Genomic DNA, 10,000 nt, shown 5'->3' with positions numbered 1-10,000 from the left:
GGAACAGCCTGCCACATGGAGCGGGGATTCTTTACCGGATGTCTTCTTTATTATGTCTCTTGCTTTTCTTTGAAGGACGTTTCGCTTCTCATCCAAGAAGCTTCTTCGGCTCTTTTTCTTTTAATTTTATTTTAATTCCATTTATATCCCGCCCTTCTCCGAAGACTCAGGGCGGCTTACAGTCTAAGAAGCACAAATCAATGTGCTTAGCAATAGCCTTCATTCTGTGTATATGCCTGCTTATTAGGGCTTTTGGGGGCCCCCTAAGCGGCATTATTACAAAGTCAGCTTATTGCCCCCCAACAATCTGGGTCCTCATTTTACCTACCTGGGAAGGATGGAAGGCTGAGTCAACCTTGAGCCTGGTGGGACTCCAACCTGCACTAATTGCAGGCAGCTGGTGTTACTTAAGGAGGCATTAGCCCACTGCTCCACCAAGGCTCTGACCAGACGGTGGGGAAAGGGTCAGAGCCGAAAGAGCTTCTTGGATGAGAAGCGAAACGTCTTCAAAGAAAAAGATGAAAGCCCAGTTGCCTCTTGGGGGGGGGGAAGCACCTTTGGGATAACTACGACCTGGTTGACTGAGAATCTCCATAGACAACCAGTAACCAGGTTAAGGGTTTAGCAGCAGATTCGGAAACGGAACTGGTTAAAGACTGCATGATAAAGTGGGCACAAAATATTCAGGAACCAATTTCGTTGGACACCTGGGAGATAATTTGGGTCAGAAATGTTAAATTTACCCAGGCTCAAAATTTAAGAGAAATTTTTTATAAAATGTTTTATAGATGGCATCTGGATCCCAAGAAGTTGTCCAACATGTATCCTAATTTACAGTCTAAATGTTGGAGGTGTGGTAGTTTAGAAGCTACCTATTTTCACATGTGGTGGACTTGTAGAAATATAAAAGCTTTTTGGATTAAAATTTGGTGGAACATTCAAAAGATTTTTAAGAGAAAGATAAAGTTTTCCCCGCAATTGTTTTTATTGGGTATTGTTGTAGATTGTGATGTTAAAGAAACTAACTTGATGTTGAACATGATAACAGCAGCACGGTTACTGGTGGGTCAATATTGGAAGAAGGATAATTTGCCCACTATAGAAGAATGGGTGTTTAAAGTTTCGAATCTTGCAGAAATGTCTAAGATTTCTGCTTATTTGAAAGATGATTCACAGGAAAGATATATTTCAGTTTGGAGGAGATGGATAAATTATATTCAGAACAAATATGGGACTAAAAAGTTCCATTTAGCTTATGAGTAGATTTTAGTGGGATGTTGTTATTGGTACGTTGTTTGTAGTTATGTTAAAGGGGAGTTAAAGCACATTATGAATTTGGTTAATTGTATATTATGCATAATTTTTATTTAGAATATGATTATTGTAACTACAATCCTGTATTTAGCTCTGGGAAGTGGGGTGGGGGAAGTGGGTGGGTTTGGGGTGGGAGGGATTTGGGGATATATTGTAAAATTTTGTTTTTGTAAAACTCTAATTAAAAAAAGGGTTTAGCAGCAGAGCGTTGTACAAGGAAAGGTGGGTTAAAAGGGTTTAAAGAAGTAAATAAACACCGCCAAAGCAGGAATGCCCTTCCCATCGGCTCAGCATTAAGCATCGTCAGGGACCGTACACCAAGAAAAGTCAACAAGGCCACGATGGCACCTCGGTTGCCGCTGTTGTCCAGGCCACTGGCTGTCGAACAGGCGTGGTGGCTCGGTTGCGCTCCTCACCAACCGCAAAACCGGGGCATATCAATTTCATAAATTCACTAGCGTTGGCTGCAGTCCAGCATGGCTTCAGACCAGATCTGGCATTTTTATCCACTTGTAAAGTCCTTCCCAAGGACCCAAGAGAGGCAGATGCCTCTCTTCCCGGGACATCAGCTGACTTTTCTCAGTGCCAATGGTGTTCCAGCGGTGCTCCAGATGTTTTGGGATTGCACCCAAGGCACCTATGGACTATTTGGTACTGCCTTTGCTTTCTTTTGACACAGTGATTCTACTTCCATTTGCAGGTCCTTGTGTCATGTTATTTTCTCCAGTTCGTTCTCTTCTATCCTGCTGTCTCCAGGCACTGCCACATCCAATATCCAGACTTATTTTTAATCTTTCTTATTGACTATTATTAAGTCTGCCTGTTGGGATTCTTCATATTATTATTAATAAGGGTGGGACTTGAATGCACAGTTATTGAATGCACAGCTGAGGGTATTCCGAAAGGTATTCAATACCTTTTTCTGCTGTGCATGAAATAATTATCATTTGGGGGGGGGTAGCTTTGCAGTGATCTGGGGGTCCAGCATGCTCTGAACCCACACATGGTCCATTGCCTTTGTACAGGTAGTCCTCAATTTACAACCATTTCGAAGCTACAAGGGCAGTGAAAAAAGTGACTTATGACCCCATTATCCCAACCCCATGGTGACATCATTTACATTCAAATCCTTGGCAACAGACTCACATTTATGACGGTCGCAGTGTCCTGAGGTCATGTGACACACACACCCCCTTTTGCGGCCTTCTGACAAGCAAAGTCAACGGGGAAGATGCCAGATTCCACTTAACAACCGGGTTACTAATGTAAGAATTGCAGGGATTCACTTAACAAATGTGGCAAGAAAAGTTGTAAAATGGGGCAGAACTCACTTAACAAATGTCTCACTTAGCAACATCAATTTTGGGCTCAGTTGTGGCTATTAAGTCGAGGAATAACTATAACCTCTTTTTTGAAAAAGAGCATTTTGCAATTTATGTCCAGGTAGGTGCAACTATGAAGCTACAGTCAAAAAGAGAGTCTTTTTTTTTAATGAAGTCTTTTGTCTGTGTTTAATGGCTCCCGGCAGCATTGCCCCCCCACCTTCTCCTGGCCAGGTCAGCCTCCACAGCTGGCACGGATCATTGCTTGCAAACTTGCTCTTCTTATTGCTAACAGATGCTGTTTCTCAAGAAAGATGCCCGGGCCCTGAGAGAGCCAATCAGCAGCCAGCATCCTTTAAAAAGCACCAATCATTGGCTCACCTGGATAACTTGTGACTGGCAACAGGTTTGATCATGGAGCTGCCAGTTGCCCTGAATCGTTTCATCGGAAGGGGGAACGGGGAAGGGACACGCTCCAGCCGTACCGTTCGGAAAACCAGGCGCCTGTCAGCCAGCCAGCCAGCCTGCCAGCCTGCCAGCTGGGGCGGGGATGGCAGGCCTTGGCCGCCATCCAAGGAGCCGCCGATGGTACATTTTTCTTTAAAGTGCAAAACGGGTACGTGCCAACCGGTTTGCCAACGCACACCTTGCCCCACGCTCTCATTTCCAGGCCCTTTAAATCGGCACGTGATGCAAACTCTTAAAACATAATTGCTTTGCAGAAGGGCGTTCTTGCCCACAAGGGCAGGTGTGCCTCTCTCACAGATAGCAAGAAAACGAGGGAGCCGTGTGCTGCCGTGTGTGTGTGTGTGTGTAGGAGGGGAATGTGTCATGCCAGGTCTGGAATGTGAGGCTTTTTTTTTTCCAAAAGAGACTCACAAGCTCCTCGGTCTGTTTTCAGGACAGTGGAAAATGGCACCGCTTTCCAAGAACAGGCAGTTCTGTGGTGAGAAAAGCAAGGGCTGGCACTGAGGCCTTAAAAATAAAGGTGCCCACTTGAAGTTACAACGGGACTGAAAAAGTGACTTACGACTGGTCCTCGCACTTACAGCCGTCACGACATCCCCACAGCCACACGACTGGCACTGGGCAACTGATATGTATTTGCAACGTTGCAGCATCTCGTCTCGTGGCCATAGAATTCCTGCGTATGAACTTCCCATCACCCCCGTTTCATTATTTGGACAGCTGGATTTCCGATCTGACCTCGCTCATGATCTCTGCACCTCCTTAACTTGGGAAAGATCAGGAGGTATTTTGGGATGGTGGGACTGGCCCAATTTTTGCTGATGGTTCGTTTCTCAGTGCTCCACAGCCTAGAAATGGAATTTCTCCCCTGTGCAAAGGAAACGTTGACAAAGCCAGGCTGAGCTGCGTTGGAGAAATGCACTGACACCCAGGCGGCATCCTTCACGGAAGAGTTTAATGTCACGGGAGATCCCGGCTTATTCAGCAAACTGTGATTAAGCAAATCGGGACTCAAAGCAGAAGTGGATCTGCCAGAACTGCGAGGAGCATGGTAAAAAATATTCCAGCTAGGCATTTTACTCTCGTTGACACCAAGTCGGCAAGGCTCCAGCTGTCCAGAGAAAGCAAAATTTGGCTAACATTTTCAGCTCGGCCCCTTTTGAGTTGGCTTCAGATGATGCACTGGACTTGGCTTCGGAGTTCAATCATCACCTGGAATCCTAAACCAACCCTTCTTCAATGGTGAAAAAAATAAGGTTCTACCTTTAGGCAAGAAAAACCGATTGCATAGGTATCATAGAGGTGGTATCTGGCTCAATAAGGAGTAACTGTGAGAGGCATCTCAGAGTCCTAGTGGACGATCACTTAAACATGAGCCAGCTGTGTGCGGCGGCAGCCAAAAGAGCCAACCCAGTGCTAGGCTGCATTAACAGAGGGATAGAATCAAGATCACGTGAAGCGTTAATACCACTTTATAAAGACTTGGTAAGACCATATTTGGGGTATTGCATCCAGTTTTGGTCGCCACAATATAAAAAAAGATGTCGAGACTCTAGAAAGAGTGCAGAGAAGAGCAACAAAGAGGATCAGGGGACTGGAGGCTAAAACATATAAAGAAGGGTTGCTGGAATTGGGTAGGTCTTGTTTAATGAAGAGAAGGGCGAGGGGTGACATGATAGCAATGAGGGGCTGCCCCAAAGAAGAGGGAGTCAAGCTATTCTCCGAAGCCCCTGAAGGCAGGACAAGAAGCAATGGATGGAAGCGTATCAAGGAGAGAACCAGCCTAGAGCTAAGGAGAAACTTCCTAACAGTGAGGACAATTAACCAGTGGAACAGCTGTCCTTTCAGAAGCTGTGGCTTCTCAGTCACTGGACAGCCATTTGTCTGAAATGGCATAGGGTTTCCTGCATGAGTGGGGGGCTGGACTAGAAGACCTCCAAGGTCCCTTCCCACTCTGTTATTCTGCTATTCCTAGTGGCAGGTTTCCACAGGACACTAAGCCACTCAACTCCAGCCTCTCCTTTTACTTAAGACGAAAAGGGTGGCGCTGAAGGAGGAAAAAGCTGTCCTGGTTTCTCCTTGATCAGAATCTGGCTCCTGCAGTCTTTCACCCACAAAGCTGCTGCCCGCTTAGTTCCCGGCGCCAAACCAACAGCTGCAATAGGGACATGTGATATTGTGGAGCCAGTGAGCTAAGCCACGAAAGTATAACAGCCAGCAACCAATATATATTTAAACTATAAAGCTATAATAATATCTGCTATATGCCGAAGGATAAGAGACCCCCCCAAAAAAATTAACTAAAACACTTAAAAATTATTTTTAAAAAAAATTGAAATACAGAAACCAACAAAAATTTTTAGAAAGCGGAAACAGGATTGGATAAGTATGCTGGCAATAAAAAAGGGAAAAATCAAATACGTAGATGGGTTCGAACTACGAAGTGGCACAAAAAAGTCAAAGCAGCAACAGCTCATTGAGCAACTCTTCAAAGTTACAACGGCTCTGAAAGTGACTTATGACCATTTTTCACACTGACGACCGTTGCAGCATCCCCGAGGGTCACATGATCAAAATTCAGACGCTTGGCAACTGACACACATTTTTATGACGGTCGCAGCATCCCGGGGTCACGTGGTCCCCTTTTGCGAACTTCTGACAAGCAAAGTCCATGGGGGAAGCCAGAGTTGTTTAACAACTGTGTGACTAATTGAACCCCTGTAGTGATTCACTAAAGGGTTCGGTGGCTCAGTGGGTTAGGACTCTGAGCTTGTCGATCAGAAGGTCGGCAGTTTGGCGGGTCGAATCCCGAGTGCCGTGTAGCAGAGTGAGCGCCTGTTACTCGTCCCAGCTTCTGCCAACCTAGCAGTTCGAAAGCACGTAAAAAATGCAAGTAGAAAAATAGGGACCACTACGGTGTGAAGGTAGCAGCGTTCCGTGCACCTTTGGCGTCTAGTCATGCCGGCCACATGACCACGGAGACGTCCTCAGACAAGTGCTGGCTCTTCAGCTTTGAAACGGAGATGGAAACGACTAGCACGCGTTTGCGGGGGAACCTTTACCTTTACCTTTAGTGATTCACTTAACAACCATGGCAAAAATGGGATAAAACTCACTTAACAAATGTCTCACTGAGCAATAAGTCTTAAGTCATGGACGACCTGGAAGAACCCTTGACAACCTATGGCTGGAGACTGGATCTGTCAAGAGTCATGCTTGAAGGGTCCGTATCTGCAGCCCAAGAATAAGCCATAGCTACAAATGCTGTACAAATGAACAAAAAAAACCCTGAAAAAATCCCCAGCAAATGCAGATGATGCAGTGGGAAAAATGAGACAGTGGATAATCTAATCGGCAGCTATAGCAAATCACCCAGATTATACAAAAAAAAAGTGGGGGAAAAAATTAAATATTGGAATTTAGGCAGAAAGTATGGATTTGATGCCCCCAAAGTATTGGCATCCCTGAAGTATAGGATTTTAATTGATCCTAATCTTAAAAAACGCTCCAAGGTGACCACATAACAAACGTATTGGGTTTTTGAATCCAGATTGACTCAGGCGTAAAACACAACATGCCATTAAAGTGCTGCAGTTAAAGCAAAGCAGGTTTTACTTGCAGAGTCGCTCAAAAGGAAGGGGAAAATAGTATAAAAGATTGGGATTTAGCAATTGAAATGCAGAAATTCTAGAATAAACCAGTAGAAAAACTTTCCCCAATAGTTATTGAAGTATTATGATATCACATATCGAGAACATTATGGCAGCATTTGGTCAACTCCTAAACTTTTGGATAAAGCCTGGATCGACACTAAATTATCCGCATTTGCTGGGCATTCTTCAGGTAATGAATAATCATCACCTGGATGTAATCATCGCCTTCAGATAATGAATCACCATCATCATCTTGGACAGCATTTGGAAAATCTGCATAATCACAAGATTTCTATCTGTCAATCACAAGAGGCCACACTCCCAGGCTCGGCACGTATACTTTGCTGATACATCAATACATGCACGCAAAGCCAGAATTGAGATGAAGCAACAGATAGCAAGTGCCACCTCTGCAAAGAAGCTGAAGAAAGAGTGGACCACCTGGTAAGCTGCTGCAAGAAGATTCCCCGGACTGACTACAAGCAGCGGCATGACAAAGTAGCAACAATGGTGCTTTGGAAGATCTGCAAGAAACACCATGTGGCTGCCAGCAAGGACTGGTGGAACCACACAATAGACAAAGCTAAATGTGCCCTGGGACTTTAGAATTCAGACAGAACGGTACCTGCCCCACAACACCCCAGACCTAACAATTGTTGATAAGAGGGGGGAAAAAATCTGGATAGTGGATGCGGCAGTACCTGGAGACAGCAGAAGAGAAAGAGGGAGAATCAGCTAATTCAAAGACCTGCAAATAGAAGTAGAACAAACGGAGGTGAAAGGAAGCGAAGGTAGTACCAATAGTGATAGGCTCCTTGGATGAATATCAAAACATCTGGAGAATCACTGGTCCACCATTGGTCAATTGCAAAAAGCAGCTTTTACTTGGGAACATACCTTTAACACCATCAAACAACAACATCTGGCTCTCCCAGGTATTTGGGAAGGGTTAGATAGGTGAATAAAAATGCCAGATCCAATCTAAACATAATTGTGTGACCAACGATGATGATGATGATGATGATGATGATGATGATGATAATAATAATAATAATAATAATAATAATAATAATAATTCCATCCTGCGACGATATCTATAATACCATCAAACATCCACATCTGCCTATCCCACGTCTTTGGTAAGGAGACGATACGTAGACAAAAATGCTAAATCTAGTCTGAACATCTGGCTGGCTGTGCAATGAATAATAATAATAATAATAATAATAATAATAATAATAATAATAATAATAATAATAATAATAATAATAATAATTCCATCCTGTGACGATATCTATAATACCATCAAACATCCACATCTGCCTATCCCACATCTTTGGTAAGGAGACGATACGTAGACAAAAATGCCAAATCTAGTCTGAACATCTGGCTGGCTGTGCAATTAATAATAATAATAATAATAATAATAATAATAATAATAATAATAATAATAATAATAATAATAATAATAATAATAATAATAGGCTGATTGGTTCCATCCCAAGTCAAAAGGAGTATTTCTGAGACACAGAAATTACTGATTTTCTGCACTTCACTGTGACCCCCACTTGGATTCTCATTCTACAATGTGTTGCTCCATTGGATTTATCAGACACGACCCTGGGCTTTATTGCATGCCTGTTTTTTAGTTGTCCAAAGCTTCAAGGAAGACATAGCAATAGATCCATCTTGGCGCAGCAGGAGCTATTGTAGAAACAGTACTGAGATGTCCCAAAGACAACTGAGAATCTCCATAGACCAGGGGTGGGGAACCTTGGCTCTTTTAGGACTTGTGGACTTCAACTCCCAGAATTCCTGAGCCAATATAGCTCAGCATGGAAACCTCTCCCTGTTCCCTCAGCGTGGCTGGCTCAGGAATTCTGGGAGTTGAAGTCCACGAGTCATAAAAAAGCCAAGGTTCCCCACCCCTGCCACAGACAGTACTGAGATGGTGGACCAAATGTTTAAATATAATGGTGGCACAGTGGTTAGAATGCAGTACTGCAGGCTAACTTTGCCGACTGTCAGCAGTTCGATTCTCATCAGTTCGAGGTTGACTCAGCCATCCTTCCGAGGTCAGTAAAATGAGGACTCAGATTGTTGGGGACAAGAGGCTGATTCTGTAAACCACTTAGGGAGGGCTGTGAAGCCCTGTGAAGCGGTACACAAGTACAAGGGCTGTTGCTATAGAGTGGGAAGTGACCTTGGAGGTCAGCTAATCCAACCCCTTGCCAGGGTACGAAACCTCATGCCATTCTGTCTAGTCTTTTCTTGAGGACCACTAGTGATGGACCACCCACACAACTTCAGGAGGATGGGAGAAGACACACACACCTTCATCCTTCCATATCACTCATTGCATCAGTGGTCACGTGCAACTTTTAGACGTTGGGGCTAAGCCAAACTGCAAAGAACAGAGCAAATTGCAGTCAACAGGTAAGCAGAAAAAGGAGAAACACGTTGATTAGTTTTTTAAAAATGTGCAAATCCCCTGGTCTTAGATTCAAATCAAGTTGATTCAATCCATCTGTTCAATTTGGGGAGTCCAAGCCACTTGAATAATTTACTCGTAATCCATTTAATTCAAACTGTTGATTCAGTTCAATCGGAAAGGTGCACCCGGGGGGGGGGCGGGCCTGAAGTCCATTAAATCGTTCTGTTGATTCAGTCAACATTGTTCAGACTAAATCTTCAAACTACTGAAGGGATTTTATTTACACTACAACTTGGCAAAGTTCTCAGTCCTTACTCGAAGGTGCTTTTCCGGAAGGCATCTCAAGTGTTTTTTTTTCTTTGTGAAGAGAAGAAGAGTAAAACAATCCGGTTGCCTTTTGGAAAAGCACCTTTCAGACAACTATGACCTGGATGGCGGTGAACCTCCACAGTCCTTACATTCCTGGCAACACCCCCTGTCCCCCCCCACCCGATGCCATACTGACCTTCTAACTGAAAACACTCCATAATAATAATAATAACAAACCTTTATCGTCAAAGTACAACATGTGTACATTGAGATTAGCTGAGCCTCCCCCCCCCCCCGTGCTCTCTCCCCCCAATACACAGTGGCAACAAACCCTCCATCCCACCACACTATATGAACCAACTACACCACACACCGGCCTCCCAAGTCAATTCTGCATAAGATTATGTCCCATTTAAAAGCCTAACAGCCCACGGATAAAAGCTATTTTTCAGCCTGTTGGTACGGCTGGCTATATTCCTGTATCTCCTACCGGATGGTAG

Source organism: Vipera berus, assembly GCF_964194415.1.
Source record: "Vipera berus genome assembly, chromosome: 15".
Taxonomy (NCBI): Eukaryota; Metazoa; Chordata; class Lepidosauria; order Squamata; family Viperidae; genus Vipera; species Vipera berus.
This window is presented reverse-complemented; position numbering follows the sequence as displayed.